This window comes from Melitaea cinxia, chromosome 17 (genome assembly GCF_905220565.1).
Source record: "Melitaea cinxia chromosome 17, ilMelCinx1.1, whole genome shotgun sequence".
Classification (NCBI taxonomy): Eukaryota; Metazoa; Arthropoda; class Insecta; order Lepidoptera; family Nymphalidae; genus Melitaea; species Melitaea cinxia.
The window spans coordinates 2,143,664-2,168,590 of NC_059410.1; the positions used below are offsets into that span (position 1 = coordinate 2,143,664).

At 33.7% G+C, this 24,927-nt stretch overlaps 1 long non-coding RNA gene across 1 annotated transcript; it reads right to left on the reverse strand.

The window, feature by feature from the left end:
• Nucleotides 1-3,409: 3,409 nt before the first annotated feature.
• LOC123661607 lies at nt 3,410-4,480 on the reverse strand. Its single transcript, XR_006744364.1, has 2 exons — nt 4,228-4,480; nt 3,410-3,908 (listed from the first exon to the last, which is right to left on the reverse strand). It is a non-coding gene; the product is annotated as an uncharacterized LOC123661607 (long non-coding RNA).
• Between the last annotated feature and the right edge of the window lie 20,447 nt (nt 4,481-24,927).

Sequence of the window (24,927 nt, forward strand, 5' to 3'; positions counted from 1 at the left end):
AACGCTAATTTCAATAGTTTGAAATCTAATTCTAATACAGTTATAAGAATAAAGTCACGAACAACTAAATTTATCTAAATATTACAGAAAGACCGTCTACGTTTTATGTAAAAAAATCTAAGTTTTTCTCACCCAAAAACAACCAAAAAAAGCAATTCTTGTAATGGCATACTATTAAACGAGTATTAATATAAAAACTATACCTAAATGATGAATTATGATGAAACCTCATAACGTAATTGAGAGTAGAAAAAAAATCTAATGAAATTTTATCGAAAGGAAAATCTTAATTTTAATTGATCGCTTCCACTGACCGCGAACAAAATGTCTAAAACTCGCGAGAGACTAATTAACTGACAATTAGGAGTTTGGTAAAAATTTTACCAAAAAAACTCCTAAATTCTCAAAAAAAATTAAATTTTTAAGTGACTTAAAAAGTTCTTTATCCTAATAAAATTTCTTACATAAACGAAATCCTTATCGATTTAAGACAATTTTAGCATTCTACTTTATTTAATATATTATATTGTTAGCATAATCTCGATTATTTTAATACGTTTCGTGACGTCGTGCAACAGTGTTAATAAAAATAGTTTCCTACCCGCTAATACGTTTTGTAACGTCATGCAACAACGTCAATAAAAGCAGTCCCTACCCATTCAGAGGGCTCTTTTGCTTCTCGGCTTTCGGAACGATAGGTCGTTGTTTCATGACGAGTGCGTTGATCATTTTTATATTCAAAGTAACGGTTGTTTGCTTGGTTAATTTAAATTGTAATTCTCGGTCATTATTTTCGATTAAGTTAGTGGTTAAGGTTAATTTTTGTGATAATTGTTATATTTGTAAAAATGAGTAATAAATAGAAGTTAAGTGTTCGGTTTTCTGTCTTTTTTTTTAAATAAATAAGTTTGTTTCTCCTAAAAATATAATATTATAAAGCTGAAGAGTTTGTTTGTTTGTTTGTTTGTTTGAACGCGCTAATCTCAGAATCTACTGGTCAGATTTGGAAAATTCTTTTACTGTTAGATAGCCCATTTATCGAGAAAGGTTATAGGCTATATTTCATCACGATAAGATCAAAAGGAGCGGAGCACCAGTGAAGAATGTTTCAAAATCGAGGGTTCTTTTTCCTTTTGTGAGCTTCCGCTGCGTGCGCTGTAAAAACAGTTAAAGTTTCGCAAAAATCATGTATGACAAAATTGATCTTCTTATAAATTTCTAAAAAAAGTCCGCGACAGCATATATCTTTTATGGTTGCTCACTATAACCTTTTTTATGCTAACCAAGTTTGTTCTAAAATAATACATTATTTGCGAAGATGTTTTTATAAACATGATATTAATCCTTATCTAAATAAATACGTTATTCATCACAAGTATTTAATATAAAACAAAATAGCCTTTTACATAATTCGATTTCAATGAGTATCGCAGGAGATATCGCAGTTTTAAAATAACATCGCAGCAAAATAATGATCAAGTATTTAGCGCACCTCTGTTCCACGCGAACGAAGTCGCGCACAGAAGCTAGTATAATATATTATTTTTCTTTGCAATTTGAGTTCATTTTATTTCATACACTACTTTTTCTGAGTGATATGAGAAGCTCCATACTTACGTACAAAGAAATTTCACTCTGCTAATCAACTTTACCACCCTGGACTCAATTTAAGACAGTTAATAATTATATAGATGACGCGTTGGCACAACGGTCACAACACTGGTTCGTGGCTGTTGCGCTGGCGGTTGCGGGCTCGATCCCCGCACATGACAAACATTTGTATCGGCCATGCAGATGTTTGCCGTGGTCTAGGTGTTCGTGCAGTCCTTGCGAATCTCCCCACCGTGCCTCGGAGAGCGCGTTAAGCCGTCATAGCAGAGAATATATCCCTCATTGGAGCAGCGTGGTGGATTCAGCTCTGATCCTTCTCCTACATGGGAAAAGAGGCCTATGCACAGCAGTGGGATATTACAGGCTGAAGCGAATAATTATTTTAAAAGTAAAAGTAATAAAGTCTATTTTTATTAAAGGGTTTGTTGAAGTAAACAACGACTTTTTGAAGTTATATTTTTTTTTGGCTCATTAAGGAAAAATGATGAGAGGAAATTTTTACGATACGCGCGCACACCGTCACAAAAGCTGACGCCTTGAAATTAGACAACGAAGAAGAAGTTAGCAACGTGAACTTAGTAACGTGAAATTAGTTATCCAATGAAGTATAACATAAAGTATAATATTAATAGTACACTTGTCGCTTGTACGCTTGTGTCAAGGATGTATTCTGGGTTATACGATGTTTTTAATTATTATTAAAGTCCCTCGTCTATATCCTCAACAAAATAGCTGTCTAAAGCCAACAAGGTCTTATTTTCAAATATTAATGACATGGGAGATAGTTTGACACAACCATCACAGTCTGATAATAATGTGTTTTGTATATGGAGCAGAAAAACTGAAAAAGCTTTTATATGTTTATATTTTTATTTGAATACTAGTATAGAAAATTCAAGCAAATCTTTTTCCCTAACAAATATAATATTGCGAAAATATTCTCTGATCCAAAATATGGAACGGTATCTAAAGCCAAATCCGAAATACCTCGCTCATTGACATAATTATTTTAGTGCGCTCTTACAAGAGTCACATACTCAGTGTTGCAATATTTTCGTGGAAACCTGATTTATTTTTTTATTGTATGAGAAGTAAAATCTACTGAACGAATGACCTCGTTACGTTTCTCTTAACGCCATCTATCGTGTAAAGTCTAAATTCGTAACAACGTTTTGTAATAACGCCAACTCGTCATAACGTACCATCGATAGATGGCGTTATTTGATTCGTTTATTTACCATTTAATATAGTATTAATTTTTTTCTTAAACTTGTCACCCTTTTTGTGCCTATTTAGACCTATTCACAGACATATAAGAGGAACAGACCGAAGGTGACAGCTACAAAACCATGGCAACTATACAACACTAACACATCTACACACACATCAACAATTCCTGGGCCGTATTCAGTACTTATCAATTTATAAAATTACAACACAGATTATCTTAATAAAAAAAAATGATTGCAATTCCAATGTGTGGCTAAAATCGAGAACGGCTGGACCGGTTTGACTAATTTTGGTCCTAAAATGACCATATCAGTACAGATAAGGTTTCAGCGATGATAAATTTTGAAATAATTGCGGGGAAAATATTAACACTTTAAATGATGAGAAATATTGGAAAAGATGTAGGTATAGGTTGTAAGTGTTGTTGTAGGTCTAAATTTAGTTGTAGATATAGGTTGTAATGATTTATTTATTCCAGCTCATACCTAGTTAAGAGGGACAACGTAAGTCGGGACAGCTATTAATTTGTAAATATGATGGAGTTGGACAATATAAATGAAACCAAAAAGAATTTACGAATTATTTATTTTTAAATAAGACTATTTTTTTTTTTTTAAATAATTTCGTTCAGTTGTTAGTTTTTTTTGCATCGTATTTACACCTTAAATCTACGTAAAACTTAATAATAATTCTAATTAATAAATGCAAGTTATTATAGTGATATTTTGCGAATCAAATGTGTCGTAATTTAAATAATCACCAACATAAGAAATCATAGAATTGTAATTAATATTTTTCCTTTAATCATCTGCGAAACCTTCTTACATGATTGAATAATTTTAATCAGACATCTGATGGGTAAATCAAACCTCCTCTATCTTTTTGTTTATTAATGACCACAAGAAATTTTCTTTTACGCCTATCATTAATGATTGACAAATAAAACAATTTACTACTATATTCATTTTCAAAATGTTTTGAACATAACACAAGATTTTGTGGGCTGCCAATTTGTCATATTCATATTTGCCAACCAGGAATGTCTTCAGTGGACATCATTTGGAAATCTAAAAAAAGTAAATGTATCAAGCAAGAATAAAGAAATAACCTATACTATTAAAATAAAATCTAATAAAATATATGAAGTAAATCTGAATCCGGCCCCTCCAAATAACTTAAGTACCAAAACTGTCAAACAGATTTTCAGGGAAGTAAAATGTTATATTATTTAACTGAACTTAGATGAAATTGCTAGGTATCATACGTATTTCTAAAATATACACGTAAACTAAACGCTTGATGTTTATATTTAGCTGAATTAAATATGAATATTGGCAAAATAAACAAAAAAACTTATGCGAAATTATTTTGCTTAACAATACTTACTTATGAAATGTTATGTCAGGTGTTTTATTATATGTAGCACTCCTATAAAGTGGGGCATTGCACTTTACCATATTTAATCCGTCCTATTTTCACAATTTACACATTAATATTCAATATTTATAAGAAACAAAATCACTTAAGCGATTTTGCTAGGAAGCCATGTGTCTTCTATCATCATCTATCAACATGGCGGATTGCTTCAATTTTGGTTTTGTCTATGTATGTGTCTGTGTTACTACATTGAAAGACAGAGAAAGATGTATTTGAAATTCAGACGAGTGAGAACAAGATAGAGATATTGCTTATTACTGTCTAAGTGTTTGTGTAATTTGTGTACAGTCTGTTTCTCTTATATGTCTGTGGACCTATTAGATTATAAGATTTAGATATGAAGGAGTAAACTCCAGTCCTGCGTTGGAGCTGACAGACATACTTTTTTTTTGTTATGGTAATATTTATGTATTATAAAAAAAAAGTGACATGTAAAAAAACAAATACAAACGAATACCTCTCCTTAATGTTGAGACCTTTTCTTAACGTTTTTTGTTCATTTTTGTTCACTATCTGTCAACTGACAAAACAATTTGACAAAACCATAATTTGTAGCGGTTTTCATCTTTCGAATGTAACTTGTTTTAAGACTACGAGTAACTGAGCATCAATATGCTAAAAATAAATGAACAATAACATAAATATTTCGGATTGCAATCAACGAATCAAACCATCAACAACATACTATAAGCCGTAAGCTTTCCCTTGTCAAACGCCCTTCCGCTTACAATTAATATTATGTCCTTGGGGCATCCTGCTCTATCGACCAATGCCTTAATTATAATACTCGCAATTAGCAAATTAATCGAGCAGTAATCTACGGCACGGTTACAACCAGATGTAGGGACCGAGCCTTTAAAATCAACCACAAAGCTTAACCTAGAAAAGTGAAAACTCACTTCTATTTCAGTAACACAAATACTAAAATGACTTGGCAAACAATACAGCAACTACAAAATTAACTTTGTCTTAACGTTGTATTGCAAACTTTAAAGATTATGTTAGTCACGCAAAAATCAACTTTATGTCAATAGAATAAGGAATTAAGGTTGTGCAAATAAGAAACGTGTAAGTATGTAAGAATGGTTTACGACTAGTTACAGTAGGAATATTGTGGATACAATGTTTAGGGGGCATTCAAGGGGCAGTTACACGCGTCCGTGGCTTTTATTGTCAAAAGTCAATTATAGGCTGTCTTGTATTTTTTTCGTGTAACGCTCCTTTATGTTCTTTATTTGTAATGGAATAAGGTAAATGTGTAATAAGTATTATTCCTTATTGTTTGCTATATTGTTACGCATATTTGGAGTTATTTGGTTTGCTATATTTGCGGTTGTTTACTTGAATTGGGTAGGAAAACGTGACATTGTTCTTTTTAATGTACTACGATTTGCTTTGTTTTTGTACTGTAACAAAAACATTAACATAACTATAATCACATTATAGAATAATCTAGTTACTAAAGTTATTCCTTTGCACCGCTCGAATACTAACTAAAAACTTAATAAGTACCTAGGGACTATGAAATATCTTGCTTCATCTAGGGAACACAACAAGACCGAGAATCAAGGAGACAAAAAAAACACACACACCAACAAACGACTACAATCGATACGTAGCAGCAAAATGCATACCTAGATCTACAGATCTCTAATACTGTCTAAACCTAAGCTATGCCCCAAGGGACGTAGTCATTACCAACCTGCACAGAAAGTCTGTTACCAGGAATAGAGTCCGTCGGCTAACTACAATTTTAGCAAAGCTCTCAGCTTACAGAGGGAAAGGCTATTGCCTCTAACAATATAATATTCAAATATTTTTTTAAACGTATAATTTATGTAAAATACCTAAAAGTTATTATACCCACTCTTCATATTATGGAAGATTTTTTTTTTGTCAGATTACAAAACACCTTGCTTGTGATTAAAATCAATTACGTAACTGATATACGACTCGACACAATTATATGTATGTAAATGTGTGTGTAAATGTGTTATATGTATGTAATATTTTAATAAAATAGTGTTTCAAGTTGATTTTATATTTAAAAGAACTTCTTGTTTATCATTTAATTGTCATTAGCAAAATTCCATCAATGGGTACGGCTGTGTATTAACGCAGATATAAATTCAACAGAAACAGAACCTGATAATAAAATTTATAAAACAGCTGAGTTCTCACACATAAACATTCTTCATAAATCAGCTAGCAAAAAAAACTAATTTCTTCGATTATAATATCATACTAATATTTAAAATACCACACGATCACACGAGCAGATTTGGGTTAGCAACAAAATTTTTGGTCCTGCTCAGCGTTAACACTACTAAAACAAAGGACAGAACACATACAAAATCTATAAAAATCAAGAACATCTTTATTCAAGTGATGTTCAAAAGCTCTTTCGAGTTTTCGTTACTCACATCCACCAATCCGTTATAGAGAATACTGGTTGATCTTTATCCAGCAGATATTCCTCTAAGCCATCTCTTAATAAAAAAGGAAGTACTTGCTCAGTATATGAACATTTACGACCTATTTTAGTAAAACAATATAAAATTCAGCTTAAACGACAAAAAATAAATTCAATATATAATATCATTGATGTATTTTTAACTATCGCTGTCAAAGCGCCGACGACCCACGTCCTCGCAGCAGACTTGTTGAGTCAACACGCCTTTTTAATGTGCTAGCCTGTTTAGGGCTGGTAGCGCTACAGTTAAATATATTTTTTTAGTAATGTATATGCTATCTTTGATTTTATGTGTGTCTTTTTTTAATACATTGTTTTGCACGTCTGTGATGTCATATTAGACGACTAGCCCGTTGGCGCAGTTTGTAGTGACCCTGCTTTCTGCTCCGAGGGTTGTGGGTTCGATTCCCACCCCGAGTCTGGGTGTAATGTAAATATTTATTTATATGTTTATATATGTATTATTTATAAGTATGTTTATCGAAAAAAAAAAAATATATGTAGCTATATACCAGTCGGCTGTTACCTATAACACAAGCATTAAGTTGCTTACTTTAGGAACAGACGACCGTGTGTGTATTGTGTAAATATTAAGTAAAAAATTAAGTAAAAATATATTTTATATCGGATCTTAACTAATGTTATAAAGCTAAAAAGTTTGTTTAGACGCGCTAAATTCAGGAACTACGGATTCAAATTGAAAATTTATCTTTGTGTGATATATAATATTATAGTATATTGACTTAAGAACTTAAGTATTTAAATAATATAAGTATATTTAGTAAATAAGATACTCTTGTTGTGATAACCCTAAGACAACAGATTATTGCTGAGCTTCGACCGAATCTGAGACCGTCGAGGTATCTGAACACAGTCTTAAAGCTACGATAAACCCCTACCATATTGACATTGACAATTTTATTTTATTTATACACTTCTATATTTCACGTTTATTTTACAATTACCATTGTATTTTGACATATGAGATGGCATACGATTTAGCCGTCCACTTGACTGAAAATAAAAGTCAACTCGTAAGGCTGGGTTCGAGAGATCGAGAGATACCTTAATTTGAATGAAGAACCTTTATCCTTATTCAATACCAATTTTCTAGTTGAGAAAGATGTACAGTGCGACAATTTAAGATACAAATTAAGAAGAAAATTTAAAATATTGTCCCATGTTCCAAACCCAGCTAGAACCAGTGATTTATCTGAAATTAAATTCATATCAAATTCAAGGCTTAAATATTATGAAAAAACGTAACGTAAATAATAACTGGAAATATTTATATATAACATTATCAACTATTACGTAACGTTTCAGATGACCAATAAAATTATGTTTATTACTTTAAATTAAAATTAATGATTTTTAATTTGACGCATACCAAACCAGAAGTAATAATTTTGCAAATGATAAGAATGGAATTGATCATTGCATTTAAGTAACAAACTATTATAAAAAACACTAAACATTCCAATAATTGTATTTACTTGCAAAAGAAAAAAATGACTTCAATAACATTTAAAAGTAATACAATGTGGGTAGTCGGTAAAACAGTCAATTATATACGCATTATTGGGGATCTCAAAAACTGCTTGTCTTGATCACTCATCATCATCAGCCTATCACAGTCCACTGCTGGACATAGGCCTCCCCAAGATCACGCCATTTTTGGCGTTTCTATCTCGTGTGTTTTGCCCACAGTCACCAAGCTGGTCAGGTGGGTTGGTGACTGCGGGGCTGGCTCGCTCGTCGTATCTCGATCAAATTTAAATTGAAGCACATGACAAGCATCAGCTTACAATTTTAAAAAAAATCTTCAAAATTAGTACACCTAGTTAAAAATTATAAGGTATCACATAAAAAAAAATACAGTCGAATTGCGAACCATATTTTTTTTTAATCTGTTTATAAAATTGAGAAAACCAATGAAATCGTGTGTACGACTTTTACAAATACCGACCAATTGTTGATTCAATAAAAAAAGAATAAAGAAAACTCGATTTATGTTGAACGTAAAGCATTTTATTTGAGTTAAATGATCCGAGCCTTCTTTGGGTTTTTTATAGCAATCGTTTTAAAGAAATAGAATCGAACAATTGAAATAAACATTCAATATTACTTTACTTAAAGGTTTTATTTTCAGACAGTATTTTGTATATAACCTTATTAAACAAAAAATAAATAAATTATTGAGACGTTGTTGAATAACTTTCGCACCAAATTGTCAGATAATTTAGATATATATTTTTTTATATTTTTCGTAATTTAGATACGTTACAATTTTTTAACACGTATCTTTAAGTATCATTATGAGTTTTTTTTATTATCGTTGAGCTATTAACTCAGTTGTTAACTATACGAAAACCAAGTCATAAATTTAATTTTTTGAATGGTAAACTCAATCAATTATCTAATAAATGTAACTTGGAGGCACTTTTTTTAGATAATATCTTCACATACATGCAATTGTCTTTATTTGATATAAGTTAGATGGAGCTAAAGAAGTTTTACTTCAATTAATATAAAATGTATAGATTTTCTCACAAAACTTGTCGTATTTAATAGAAAACGTGTTGGTTATTTCATATCTATCTGGGCGGTGGGTACTCGGGAGCGGTTAACACGGTTTTCCCTGCGTAAAACCCAATTTCACGAGAATCCCGGTATAGAAAGTAGCCTATAAGTATATAGTTTTAATTTTAAGAAGTTATATGTGTATCCTTTGTAGTTTCTCGAACTCGCATGACACCGGCGATAATTATGCATAACTGAAGGCCATCGAACTAAAATAATTAATAGAAGAACCAAAATAAATGAAAAACATTACTCACAAATAATTTCTACCACCATTACCATACGTATCAGTATATCTTTTGGTTGATACGCAATATAAAAAGTTGTGTGTGCAATACACGGCAGAAGTGAAACTTCTAAAAGTCGTAGGAAGGTAGGCCTTTACGATTTGTTCTATCCGCGATGATCACAATCTCGTGAGAAAGCTCGTAAGCGCCATGCAAAATGCGTCGCTTACAACGAGTAAGCACTAACAAATATAGGCAACTAGCTGTGTCCGCGGCTTCGCCCGCGTTTAAATCAGTGAGTCAAAAAGTTTTCCCGGCAAACTTGCCACGATGTCCTTTGATGGCGAAGTGGCTTCTTCCGGACCTGGACAGATATAGTATCATCATAAATAACGGTTCGTTATTAAACAGGTTTGTTATTTTTGTTGGCGTCCTGTCGTGTTGGCGCATTGGCGCATTAGCACGTTGGCGCATTGGCGTGTTGGCGTGTTGGCGCATTGGCGTGTTGGCGCATTGGCGTGTTGGCGTGTTGGCGCATTGGCGTGTTGGCGTGTTGGCGCATTGGCGTGTTGGCGTGTTGGCGCATTGGCATGTTGGCGTGTTGAAGTGTTGACGTGTTGGCGTGTTGGCGCATCGGCGTATTGGCATGTTGGCGTTTTGACATGTTGGCGTGTTGGCGTATTGGCGTGTTGGCGTATTGGCATATTGGCGTATTGGCGTGTTGGCGTGTTGGCGTGTTGACGTGTTGACATATTGGCGTGTTGGCGTATTGGCGTGTTGGCGGATTGGCGTATTGGCGTGTTGGCATGTTGGCGTGTTGGACTGTTGGCGTGTTGGCGCATTGGCGTATTGGTGTGTTGGCGTGTTGGCGTGTTGGCGTTTTGGCGTATTGGCGTGTTAGAGTGTTGGCATGTTGGCGTATTGGCGTGTTGGCGTGTTGGCGTATTGGTGTGCTGGTGTGTTGGCGTGTTTGCGTATTGGCGTGTTAGAGTGTTGGCGTGTTGGCGCATAGGCGTGTTGGCGTATTGGCGTGTTGGCGTATTGGCGTATTCGCATGTTGGCGTATTGTCGTGTTGGCGTTTTGGCGTATTGGCGCATTGGCGTGTTGGCGTATTGGCACATTGGCGTGTTGGCGCATTGGTGTATTGGCGTGTTGGCGTGTTGGCGTATTGGCGTGTTGACGTGTTGGCATGTTGGAGTGTTGGCGTTTTGGCGTGTTGGAGTTTTGGTATGTTGGCGTGTTGACGTATTGGCGTGTTTAAGTTAAGCGGACAATAAAAAAAATGTCGATGCTTCCGATTTTAGTAATTTTCCAATATGCAATGAATCAAAACTAATGAATGAAAACTAACGGGCGTCAGATGTAGCCCGGACGACGACCACTGACTACTGCGCTCAGTCAGGCGTTATACACATTATATAATTTATATGTAGAAAGCCGGTAGAGATAACTCTAGAAGAAGTCTCTTCCAACTAACCTGCGGTAGTTGTTTTATTTATTTTTTATTTTATTACTGGACTTTCATTTGGACAAAATATCTGTATTGTTACGGTAATAAAATATATAACCGCCCCCTATCTTCCCGTCGATGTCGTAAGAGGCGACTAAGCGATAACATAGTTCCACTACCACCTTTGAACTTAAAAAGCCGACCGGTGGCGGGATAACCATCCAACTGCTGTCAAACGCCCTTAGCAGTGGAATAACAAAAAATCCGTTCTTAGCGGACGTTTACTAACTATAATCTACCTCCCTGCTAAATTTCATCTTTGTCCATCCTGGATGGATGGACCATCTAGCGGTTTTTGAGTTCTCGTGATGAGTGAATCAGTGACCTTTCTCTTTTATATATATATAGATTACGATGCATTAATTGGACTCCTTTTCACCATCTATAGAGCATACATTTTTAATTTCGTCTCTTACTTTAAAAACATAGGCCTTTCATACAAACTTCCGACCCCCGTTTTATCTTTTACGTCCTATACAAAACCTACTTGCCAAATTTCAAGTATGTAGATGTTATAGTTTCGGAGATTTCGTGATGAGTGAGTCAACCTACCATCCCCCGTTTTAACCCCAAAAGGGAGTTGGTTTCTAAAGATACATTATTTGGACATCTTCTCACCATCCATAGACCATACATTTTAAGTTTCAAGTCTCTTACTTCAAAAACATGGGACTTTCATACAAACTTCCAACCCCCTTTTTACCCCCTTAAGGGTCGAATTTCGTAAAATTCGTTCTTAGCGGATGTCTACGCCCTATAAGGAGCCTTTCTGCCAAATTTCAAGTTTGTAACTGTTATAGTTTCGGAGATTTCGTGATCAGTGAGCCGACCTACTGTCCCCCGTTTTAACCCAAAAAGGGGTTGATTTCTAAAGATACATTATTTGGACACCTTTTCACCATCTATCTACAGAGCTTACATTTTAAATTTCAAGTCTCTTACGTCAAAAACATGGGACTCTCATACAAACTTCCAACCCCCATTTTACCGTCATTTACGTCCTATAAGGAGCCTACTTGCCAAATTTCAAGTTTGTAGATGTTATAGTTTCGGAGATTTCATGATGAATGACCTTTCGCGTTTATATATATTATAGATAGATAGATAATAAAGCAGATAAGCAGTAATTTGTTCTATATCATTATATCCTATACATCTTCTTGTAATTTAGTAGTAGTTTGTATCTGTTTATGTATGTATATATTTGTATGGTATATATATATATATATATATATATATATATATATATATATATATATATATATATATATATATATATATATATATATATATATATATATATATATATATATATATAAAGGAATTATTCATTGCTCGTGTATATAACGATTGCCATTAACGTTACCTTATTATACCTCCCTTTTTTTTTCTTCTAATATGAATTTTACTAATACTCAATTTTGCACATCTACAAACGTCTGCTCTTGTACGTCCTAAGGTTGACTGGTAGAGAATGCTTTTAGCATTAAGTCCGCCTTTTGTACAGTTCTTTAATATATTGTGCAATAAAGGATTAATAAATAAATAAAAATACATTTATGTATTTCTTTCTTTGTCATGATGCATATTAGTTTAATCAAATTTCAAATCACAATGATTCTAAAAAAGTTTCACTTCAAAAATAGTTTAGAAGTTAACTCGCTCGAAACTCACATTTTTCAACTCGAAGCGATCCCTGATCGGAAGCCTTTGAGTGTAAGATCCGATGCACTCACTTTCAAGCTCGTTAGCACTCTTTTATTTACCCTACCGCCCTTATCCACGTTCGCAGTACCTAACCTGTTTATTTTTGGCTGGATAATGGACGCTTCTAAAACCGTATAATGATGGCGGAAGTCTTGCATAGGATATTATATCGTTTGCTATGCTTATGTGATATTGCTACTTTTAAATGTTAGTGATATAATTTTGATTGCTCGGAAACTAAAAATAAATCGATTTCAATTGACATCGACAAGGAATACAATATAGGTAGTCGAAACAATGAGTCGTCAGTTATAAATCAATTTTAAATGGGGCCACGTAACAAACACTAGTGCTTTTGAATACAGAAAGAATCATCCAACTCGATTTACCCAGTAAAAGTGAGACATAAAAAAATAAAATCGAATTTTAGAAACTCCTCCTTTCTTTGAAGTCAGTTTAAGAAAATGATAAACACTATTTTTGTAAGAAAAATTGATGTATATGCATGCTTTAACTTGACTTGTTCTTCAGTAGGGTTGACAAAATTCACAGCTTGCATGGGAGATCGCGATGTTTTGATAACGGTGTTACACGTGATACGTATAAAATTATACTCGATTTTACAAATTAAAGATCCTTTGAACTAGATATCTACTATCTACGTACCAAATTGAGATCAATACTTTCATATTTTTAATTCTAATAGTCTCCTATAATCCATGAGGAAAATTATAACCATTTATGTCTCCTTCCTGGAATTCTACAAGCCTACAAGTAAATTGAGGGATCCTCCCTTTATCCTTTTCCTTAGCAAATATACCAAGTACTTCCACATTCTCCTTGTATATAGATTTAGAACCACAAATGGTCTCTGTACCTCCAAAAATCGCTTTCATCCATAGTTTAAGGGCGAAATAGGGCCGAAACTACTCAGAGCTTTTAACGTAAAGGGTTCCGCCGCTCATTACGGCCGCACTGTGTCTACTTAGCTATTTTTCTGAGAGATTCGTGATTTTCGAATCCGTTGACGTCATACTTATAACACCCATTTCAAACTTAACCCAAATCAAATGTGGATTGCCTTTGATGAAAAATAGAAAAACTCCCTTTTCTAGTTATAAAATTTTTCGTTCAACCATATTATTTTTTTTCTTGTGACGACTAATACTTAATTACTTACTAGACTTATAAGTTGTGAGAACGAACAATCGTTGCTTGTAATGTCTGTTTAGCAACACAGATTTAGTGGAAGATTAGTCGGAATTAGGTCTTACATCGGATAAGTCCGAGACGCTGGACATAGAGAAACGTTACATAAAATTGTTTTACCCTCACTTTTATTACCAACAATTAAATAAAACCCATTTTTCCAATAGCTTCTTTATCAGGGCCAGTTACGAGTGTACTGTTTTTATCAGTAATACGAACGTGATCTGATTACAGCGGGTGAGTTTGGGCAAACAATTTTACGACAGCGTTTATGACTTTTTATATGCCGGCATCGCCATGATACCAGTCGAGCCCTCGTTCAAAGCTATAAATTATAATCGAAAAGAGGCAACCTCTCCGATCGCCAAAAACGTGGAAATTATTGCATACCCCGCCAACCAGCCTGTGTTGCCGCGCTATATTTTATTTATACCATTTACGAGTGTTGTCAGCCATAAAAAAAGTTTTAGTAGGTGTTATAAAAGTTAGATTTTTTGTTAGAGCACAGCTGATGGGTTGAGGATGATATATATTATTAATATAGTGATTGTTTTTATAGTTACGTGAAACAACGAAGTTTTGTTACGGCACGTATAATACATAAAACCTGTATAAGTATAGTAATACATTACCAACCGTCGAAGTCTGCTATAAAAATGACATCTGAACTTATCATCATTATAGATAGTAAATGTCAATTCCATTTTTAATAGATTAATATCGCTAACATTTATATGTATACTAGCTATGCTCCGCGGTTACACCTGCGGTAATTTGAGGAAGAAACATACTAAAATATTATATAGCCTATAGCCTAGATGGACTATCTAATACAAAAATAATTTTTAATTCGAACCACTATTTCCTGAGATTAGCGCGTTCAAACAAACAAACTAACGCTTCTGCTTTACAATTTCTATATAAAATTCTCGTGTCGCGGTGCTTGTTACCAAATTCCTCCGAAACGACTGGACCAATTTTTATGAAATTTCGTATACATATCGAATAGATCTAAGGATCGGCCAACATTTATTTTTCATACCCCTAAATGATAAGGGTGACCCACCCCTAAATATTTTTTTAATCTTTTGACAATTCTTTTTTTTATTTTATTATGATTTGGCATTAAAAATACATATGATCCTAAATTTTTACCCTTCTACCACCAACCCCTATTTTTTAACAGCGTTTAGCGGACAACGTTTGCCGAATCCGCTAGTGTTATATAATATAGATAACATTTATAACAAACAAGTGTTACGTTTTTACCTTTTTAAATTTAATTCTGAATATCCTATAAAGTAAAACATACATAAATAAAACATAAATAAATAAGCTGTAAGAATGACAATGTAAACGACAAAGAGAATATAATTCTTCCTTATAAATATTTATCAGGTAGTATTACTAGCGATTTTGTGCGACTTGTTAATTAATTAACCGTATTAAATTATAATGTCATTAAATATATGTCGGTCACCAACCCGCCTGCCCAGCGTGGTGACTATGGGCAAAACACATGAGTTCACGTTATTTTTGGCGTAAACTTGTGGAGGCCTATGTCCAGCAGTGGACTGTATAGGCTGTAATGATTAAATATATGTGCACTAAATACACTACAAACTTAAAAGATTGTTATTAAAATTTATCTTCTAGATTTACGTTATACGTAACACTTTAGTCTATCATTTTATTTATCAGAGTATATAAATTACAAAAAAATACTATAACCGAGAACCAAAGACTAAATTACAATAAAATGATCTTTTTTATACTGCGAAGCTTAGCCACAGATAACGTAAATTAAACTGTCACGGTGACAGATGACATATAAAAAAATCAAGCAACGCCACGCACTCAGCGGCCTAATCACCGATTCGCGAATTTCATTTCCGAACGCTGGTACCACTGACGTTTTTAATGCGCAATTTTATTATTTGTTAGCCTGTTTCACCACTTGTGGATAATGCTATTTGATGTATGACGATATCCAACAGATAAAAGTTTTTGATGATTTATTCTTCTTCATCATCGAATTTCACTGTATTTATGATATATTTATATTTGCAAAAATAAACCTAAAACTTGTAGTATATTAACTGAGGAAAAATACACCCTAAAGCCCTATTCTACCTCCTACTGTTAACGCCTAACCATAACTTATTTGCAGGATAAACTTTATCCACGACTGTTTAAACAGGCTTAACAATAAAAAATACAATAAAAATGTTAATTACTTACAACAATCTACAATTAAGGTTCAATAAAGGTTTGGATAAGCTTAACCCTTCTTTTACATGTAGAAAGAGGGCTATGCCCAGCAGTGGTATGATACAAACTGAATCAAAGAATAAACGAATATTTTTCTTCTTAGACTTCGTAAAACAAAAATATTTTTAATTAATATAATATTAATCGCTATATTTCTCAGTTATGGATAAGTTTATAAAAGAAAAAATTAAAAAAATAAAAAATAAAATAAAAATAAATTAGCGTGTTTCCAACGTCAGTGTCAACAAAAAGTTTTTAATTCAACGCTCCTTCATAATGACCACGCTCGCAATATGAGTTTCAGATGTACAAAACACCTATGAATAAGCCTGATTTATGAGGTTATAAATTTTAGAGCGGGCTTTTGAACGGAATGCTTCTCCCTCCATATTTCAACGTAATGTCCTCTGTTTAGGCTTCTGAATGTTGACTTAGAATATCGAACTGTTTGGTTCGAATATTTTATTAATGTATTTATACTTTCGTACATTCACATTTACTTTTCATTTTTACTTTAACAATATAGATTGTAAATCTTTCATACAAATAAGTAAACAGTGTGTATTTAAAGTTGTTATAGAATAAATAAAAGTTTGACAATTATTTAAAAAAAAAAAAAACAATATATTTTTGACGTGATAAATTAAAAAAAAAGGAAAAGAAAAAAATCACCGCGACAGATGCATCTTTACAATAACAATAAAATCCATACGCAAAAAAAATAATAAAATAAAAAACATAGGTACATAAAGATAAAACAAAAGTATAAAGGGGAACGTAAAATATACCGTTTACAAGCGCTATATCGCGAGCAACATTCATAACCAAATGCGGGTAGTTTACACTGAAACCGAATGTACCTGCGAGTGTCTGCAATATCCGTCCCTAGCTCATATCCGCTGTTCACTCCACGTCTTCTACCTCTGGTCTAACTTAAAAGAACTAGAGATTTTCTTATTATTTTATTTTAAATACCGCTATGGTGGCAAACAAACATACGCTTACATATTATTTATTAAGACAGGGCACATACTGCTCAAAATCGATCAACCCGACTGGGGACCGACCTCAACTTTACAGAAGATCACAGCTAAGATGTTGTGTTCTTGTGGTGAGTAAGGTAAAGAGCTCCAGTGTAGGATTCAGGTAGAGTCGGCAACGCGCTTGCGATGCTTCTAGTGTTGCAGGAGTCTATTAGCTACCGTAACCGCTTACTATTAGGGCACACGCAGAAATTGAGAAAATGAACATTAAATTAAAAGAGAAGTGATTTGAATATTTGAACACGTGATTTGTTACCCATCAATGGTGGAAGTTATAAATATTTTGCACGTTGGACACAAAAATAAATAATTTGAAAAGAGTACCGAGAGTTTTTTTCCTCCGGCTTTTTTACTCTCGGCCTATACTACTGACATTATTTTATCTTATTTATTATAACATTTAATAAATCCGAGGACATAATAGGAAAGTTATGTCTACCGAGACATAGAAATTTAAAGTAACTTAATATTTTGATTATTTTGACTAAGTTAAGGTTGCGCATAACACTGGGTATATTACCTAAGTTTGTAATGTACCCAATGTTAAGATATAAATTTTTATTATATTGTTTGATTTTTTTGCTGCCTTAACTTTCTTTTATTATTGTCGTGTTTTTTATAATTTATTTGTATTATTATTTTTGTCAATGACATTATTTTGACTTAAGTTAAGTGTGATCTTCATCATCATTTCATCATCTTATGACGAAATAAATGTTTTCATTTCATTTCAATATGGCAGTGATTGCTGGAATCTGTGTGAGTTGCTGAACTTCATTGTACCTATTCTGTCTATTGTGATACTGAAATTCAATACAAGATTTTTACATTTATTAATCCTTCCTCATTATCGTTTTAAAGTCCCGTTTTTGGGAGGCGTTCCACACTATGATTATGGACCCGACGAATTATCAGAAGATTCAAAATGACAATCACAGAAGTCACATTTGCGTAAAGTGTTAATAATTACCGTGTAGGCCTTCAAAATTTATAGCAAAAGTTTCAACAATAATAAGTCCTGTATACCGCTAATGCTTGTGACTTGAGACTGACCTGAACGATAGTCACCGGAGTAGGTATATTAAAGCAGGTAGGCATTTGAAATGTACTCCTGTGGCTGCGAACCTAGCGAAAGGATTTAGTTTATCTCAGATAATGTTCGTGATCGTATGTATATACAGCAATATCGATAACTTTATTTTGCATGAAATTTTGTTTAAGATCAATGAACTTGTATGGTAGAGTATATGGTTGAGTGAGACATAACATGTGAGAGAAGGTCACGAGGGAAGCTAAACCCAATGAAAGTCAATCTAACACTAAGATTATTAAGAATAATTTGAGCATATATAGGCAGAAGTACAGACGTCATCCGCATCAGACAAACAGCAATAACAGTCTGACTTGAACAGCGATGTTGCTGAGTAACGCCTACCTTGAAATAGAAAAAAAAATAAAAACAAAAATTGCATTGCATGTATTTAGAATAGAAAAGGACATGGGTTTATAAGCCCGTGGATGTATATGACTTGTAAAAAAAAAAAAAGACAAACAGCAATTTCAGAAGAAATCCGCATTAGGCAAATAACAATTTCATAAGAAATAACCTGAATTCAAGATGGTTATTATTTTGCAAGACAACCACAGTGCTGAATGTGCGCTAACCCGTACAGAACTTGAAATTCATTTCTTTGACGCACAGACATTTAATGACGCATTGGTGAAATTGCCACAGCAATAACTGATTTGGTCCAGTCGCGTGTACGATCCCTGTCCATTGTAAATATTTGTGTAGGTTATACAGATTTTCGTCATTGTCAGGGCGTTTGTGATTGTGTTGTCTTTATTTCTGAATCAATGTCCTTTTTCAAACAGATCTTTAGTTCTCATATCTCTACGAATTTTGTAATGACTGATATGTTTTTGTCAAATAATAACGTGTGTATTTTAACCAACTCATTCTTTAACTGGATTAACCAAACAAATGTCTGAATGCCTTAGATTCATAACTGAACTTGGTAGAAGGGTTAAACGGGTTTTAGCTTTTTTGATGAATATAAACTATACTATCAGTCTGTCTAGCTAATATATAAAGATAATAATTATGACATATTATACTATACATAATAAATAAGACATATATCTTACACATACATGCGAAATATTCACCCAAAAGTATTAAAAAAAATACTTGTTAGAACATTTTAAGACGGAAAAAAGCGGCCTATTAATTCTTGTTCGTTGGTTGTTTATAGCGGCAGTTTGCGGTTCGCCGTGAAATGCCTCGTGGGAAATTAGAGGAGACGCGATGCAGCAGACACTACAAAATACCCAATTTTGAAGTTTTAAACAGCGAACGAATGGCCGAACGGTGTATGGTTTCTTTTTAATGGTCGAGGAAAGAGTATTTTTGTCTCTATTTTCAGTTCTATTAATTTAAAAAAAAACTCTTTTTATATATTTATTATATGAAAAGAAGTTTTTATATTTAGTTTTTGACTAAAATATACCTGCCAAAATGTTTTTTGAAATTAATTTATTGAATTCTGAAAAAAAATACGTTTTAATAATTCATTCGCAATTTACTGCTTTATCTAGTAGTAGCAAATGCTTTACCAAGCTAAGATTTATTGTCACAAAAGAGTATCAATAGATTTCGGATAAAACTTTAATGAACACCACATGCGTGTGTTATTTTAGTTGTTAAACCAATATTAAAATATTAAGAATAACAAAAATAAATGTCATTTCTTTTTATACTATAAGCGTGGGAAACAAGGTTGTGGTCTGCCTGATAATAGCTATTATGGTAAGCTATACTGAAGCCGATAGACATCTACTAACACTAGGAGCGTTACTGGTGCGTTGCTGACGTTAGTCCTTTACCCTTCACGCCAAAAACGGCGTGAGCTCATGTGTTTTGCCCGTAGTCACCACGCTGGGCAGGCGGGTTGGTGACCGAGGGGCTGGCTGTGTCGCACCAAAGACGCTGCTGCCTGTCTTCGGCCTGTGTATTTCAAAGCCAGCAGTTGGATGGTTATCCAGGCATCGGTCGACTTTTTAAGTTTCAAGGTGGTACCAACACCACCAGTTACCAGTTCCACAACTGTGTTATCCCTTAGTCGCCTTTTACGACACCCACGGGAAGAGACGGGGCTGCTGTGTTCTTTACTGCCGTAACCACACAGCATACCGTAATTGCAAGAATCTATTGTATAAAAAATTCCATCAGACAGAATTATTTCACCATACTTTAGCTTATGTTAAAACATTAGTTGGTCAAGTGATACCTAAAAAAGGACTACTACTAGGGACTAGTAGGGAGTATTCTTGTAGGCAGTTGACTGCAGATATATACAAAGCAAGTTCAATATTTATTTCACAGTTATAAATCGTGAACATTCCTATTCGTTTCGCGCAGACATTTTAATTTCAGCAAAAAAAAATTGGACCGATTAATTACTGTTTTATAGCGAGGTCCGCGGCTGTGGCAGAATTAAATACGGTTCAGTAGCGAATAATTATTGTGATTTTTTTTTCTCTTAATTTTGGATTTAACGACCGTTATTTGCATACGAAATTATACAACTATAATCGAAACATTATACTTATAAAAGTATGTTTTTTTCAAGCGCTTTTAAACCATCGAGACTAACATTGAACTCATTGTAACTTATGTTAAGTATTTGGATTGGCAGTGATTTGCTATTGAAGCTTACTAAAGTGAAGATTTTTTTTATTTTTGTATGCGTATATATCCTTCCGTTTAGGCGCTTCCGTAATGTGAAAACAAACAGACATCTGTCTGTTTGTATCTACACATAAATAAAATAATACGTTTTAGCCTAAAGTGTCATAAAAGTATAGAAAAGACATATATTGTATATAATAACTAGCTGACCCCGCAAACGTTGTTTTTCCATGTTATTAGTATGTTATTAACCCCTTAATCTCCCCCCCGTCCCCTTTATAACTTAGGGCTATGAAAAATAGATGTTGGCCGATACTCAGACCTACCCAATATGCCCACAAAATTTTATTAAAATCGGTCGAGCCGTTTCGAAGGAGTTCAATGTTTAACACCATGACACGAGAATGTTATATATTAGATATGTATACATATACAACAACCGTTGCCTGGTGCGTGTACCATGTACGTGTCATGTACATGCCTACACACCGACGGTTTCTGGTTTCGATTCCAGGCCGAGATTAATAGTTGTAGTTGCACAAATATTTCTTTCCGATTTGGATGTGTGTCCTTGTGTGTCCTCCCACCGTGCTTCGGAAAGCACGTAAAGTGGTCGGTCCCGGTTGTTATCATAGACACTTAGCGATCGTTACCCAGAGTAGGGAATATATCCGCCAACTCACAGTGGAACAACGTGGAGGATGGAGACCGATGCCCAGCTGTGGGATTTATAAGCTGAATTAATGTATATGTGTACAGATCGAAAAAAGTGTGAATATTTTCGCTTGATTTTGAGCGGTTTTATTTAGAATGACCTCGTACACTTTTTAACCTTTTCAAAATAGGGTCATCACTCTCTAATCGTTCCCATCAATTTTAAAATTCCAAACTTTGAAACCAAAATGTTATCAATATATAGCGTACCTTATAAATAGCATAACTTTTATCGTATTTTGTTTCATAAATAAGTTTTGAATATTCTTATCGTAAATAGGCATAGTCGAATGTGTGTAGGGTTGTTAACATGCAAATGGTAAAATATAACAGAACACACTAGCTTATTCGGATTTAGTGCAATGATATTTTAAACCACTTTTTACTTAAATAGAATGATAAGCAAACATATGGCCCACCTTACGGTAAGCGGTTACCGTAGATTATAAACGCCTGCAACACCAGAAGATCGCAAGCGTTTTGCTAACCGTATCCTCAATTCAGGAGCTCTGGTCACCTTACTCATCATAGGAACACAACACTACTTGTAAGCAGTATCGTTTAGCTGTGATCTTCTGTAAGGTCGAGGTACTTCCCCAGTCGGGCTACTCCAGATTTTGAGTAGAATATTTCCTACTGTGCCCTTCCTCATTACACGAAACACGTAGTAAAAAGCAGATCAATTCAATCAGCAATCATCTACATAAATTGTATTTTGAAATGTGATCTCACAAAACTTTGGACCCATCCCGACCCCTTGTCACACAATGTCATACTTTATAGACCCTCAACCCCTAAACTCGGTACCCCCTAATGGTGTGACTTATTTTATGGATGACCCCTTAAGCACTGCAGACTACGCCAAGTGATAGTAGACACAACTTAAAAATATTTAATAGAAAGTAAACAACTCGCAACCCTAACGGAACGTAAGCGAAAAAGAAAATTGGTTTCTCAATATTTTCTCAAAGAGAATTTTTCACCTCAATATTTAACATGTTTTTTCTGAAACTAGCTCATAAATATATACAGCGCTAGTTTCATTCCGAGATGGTAAATAAAGAGATGATTTTGTTATTATATAAATTGGAGTTTTAGTGGTATATAAAAAACTAAATGTATCTTGGGGTTTTTTTTGGGCCTAAGTATCTTCTGATCCCGTGGAAATGTATTATAATTATATGACTTACGTTATTTTAGAAAAAAAAACTGATACGCTTCAATCTGTTTGAAACGATTTTCATCAAACAAACGAACCGCAAGAAAACTCGCTTTTACGTAAAAAACCACATCGAAATCAGTCAATCGAGAGTGGATAACTTGGTGTAGAAAAGCATATTTCAATATCAATTAACACCTTAACGATGAAAAGCATAGGATTGAATTAGGACTAATCAAGTTTTAACTGAGGAAAGTACAACAGGAAATTTTGTGCTCAAAATACGGACCAGTCCAACTGGGGTAGTACCGAAAACTTACAGACGATCACAGCTAAATAATACTGCTTTCAAGCAATGTTGCATTCCTGTTGGTGAGTAAGGTGACCAATGCTCCTGGGGGGTATTGGAGATATGGTCGGCAACGCGCTTGCTATGCTTCTGTTGTTACTGACGTCTATAAGCTACGGTAATCGCTTACCATCAGGTGAGCCGTACGCTTGTTTGCCGACCTAGTTATATTGAAAAAAAGTATTGAAAAAAAATCCCACTTGATCTTCAAGTTGAATGTGGGCCGCAGAACACTATCACACGATTACGTTCGAGTTAAATCAACTATGTACACAAATACATTTCTTTTTATCAACATCAAAACATCGAATACTAAATGCGTATATTTTTTCAACCATACATTTTCACTCGTTGTCCAATAAATATTCTATTTTTTCTTTCATATCGTATTTACTGTGTAAGCTTTATAGCAACGTTATACGCGCGAATTTTATTTTTTCAAAAATATAAACAAATATTCCAATTTATTCGATATTTCTAGGCAAATATAAACTTTGATGATGGTATTTTTTTTTTACTCGCTTCAGTTAGGTATGGTCAAGGTAGGATTTATTTATTATTTTTTTTTTTTATCTACGCGGTAAATAAATTTATATTAAAAGTACTAAACTGATCAAAGATATTTTATCGTTTCAAATCAAAATAAATCCAATCCATCTTTTAAAAATAATTAAAATTAAAATTTTAATTATTATCAAAAAAAATTTTTTTTAATTTTATTGTATTTATATATGTATGTATGTATGTGTTTTTATACAAGGTAATATGTTGTGTGAAATATAGCGTCACTAAGTCCACACCTTTTTGTCATTTATGTTATCCTGCACCGAATAATAAGCTTTGGCTATTAATTTCTTTTTAATACAAACTTTAAATTTATAGTCAGACAATTTCAATATCGTTTGTGGAATATTATTATACATGCAAAAACCATAACCCAAAAAGGAGACGTTTACTTTGCGCAGTCAGAAACGTTGAGTTACAATTTTCAATCTAAACAGGTACTATGTATATACTCAGTCCAGTGACGTAGCGAGCTTAATTCATGCCCGGGGTGCAATACCTTTTTAGCGCCCCCCTTCCCCCAAAAAAAACCATATAGTATGTCCACCAATTCTTTTTCTTTTGCGGACTATTTGGCGCCCCTTTGTGAGTAGCCCCGGGGTATGATGCCTAGCTAGTTTTTTTTTCATTATGTAATACTTAAACGATGAAAAGCAAAGCCATATAAAAGCAAAACATTATGTATGCTTATTATTTTTTATGGTGTAAAAAAAACATTTAGTAACGATTTTAAAACGATTACCAATTGAAAAAAAATCTTAACCTTTCATTAAATAAAAGTAGCAAAGCTAAAAAATACATTAGTCTCGCTGTAAGGCTTACAGATAATCTAGTGCTCCGATAATCGCCCCCCGCGGCCGAATGAGTCTGACCCTGCAATAAATTATACAGGATGGCAATAATAGCCGCAATAAAAAGCAATCTTAGCGAGTTTCACTGCTAATTTACTATTTTATTAGCCCGTGAAAACTTCGCCATTTTGACTTAATCTATACAAAGATTACCACATTATTGTTTTGTTTTTCTACGTTTAGTCGTATTTTTTCCATCTGGCAACACGTATTTTATTCGATATATAAAACCTCTTTTTATAACAAAATGGATTCAAGTAAAGTCCAAGTACTACACTTAAGTTCACTCTCCTATAT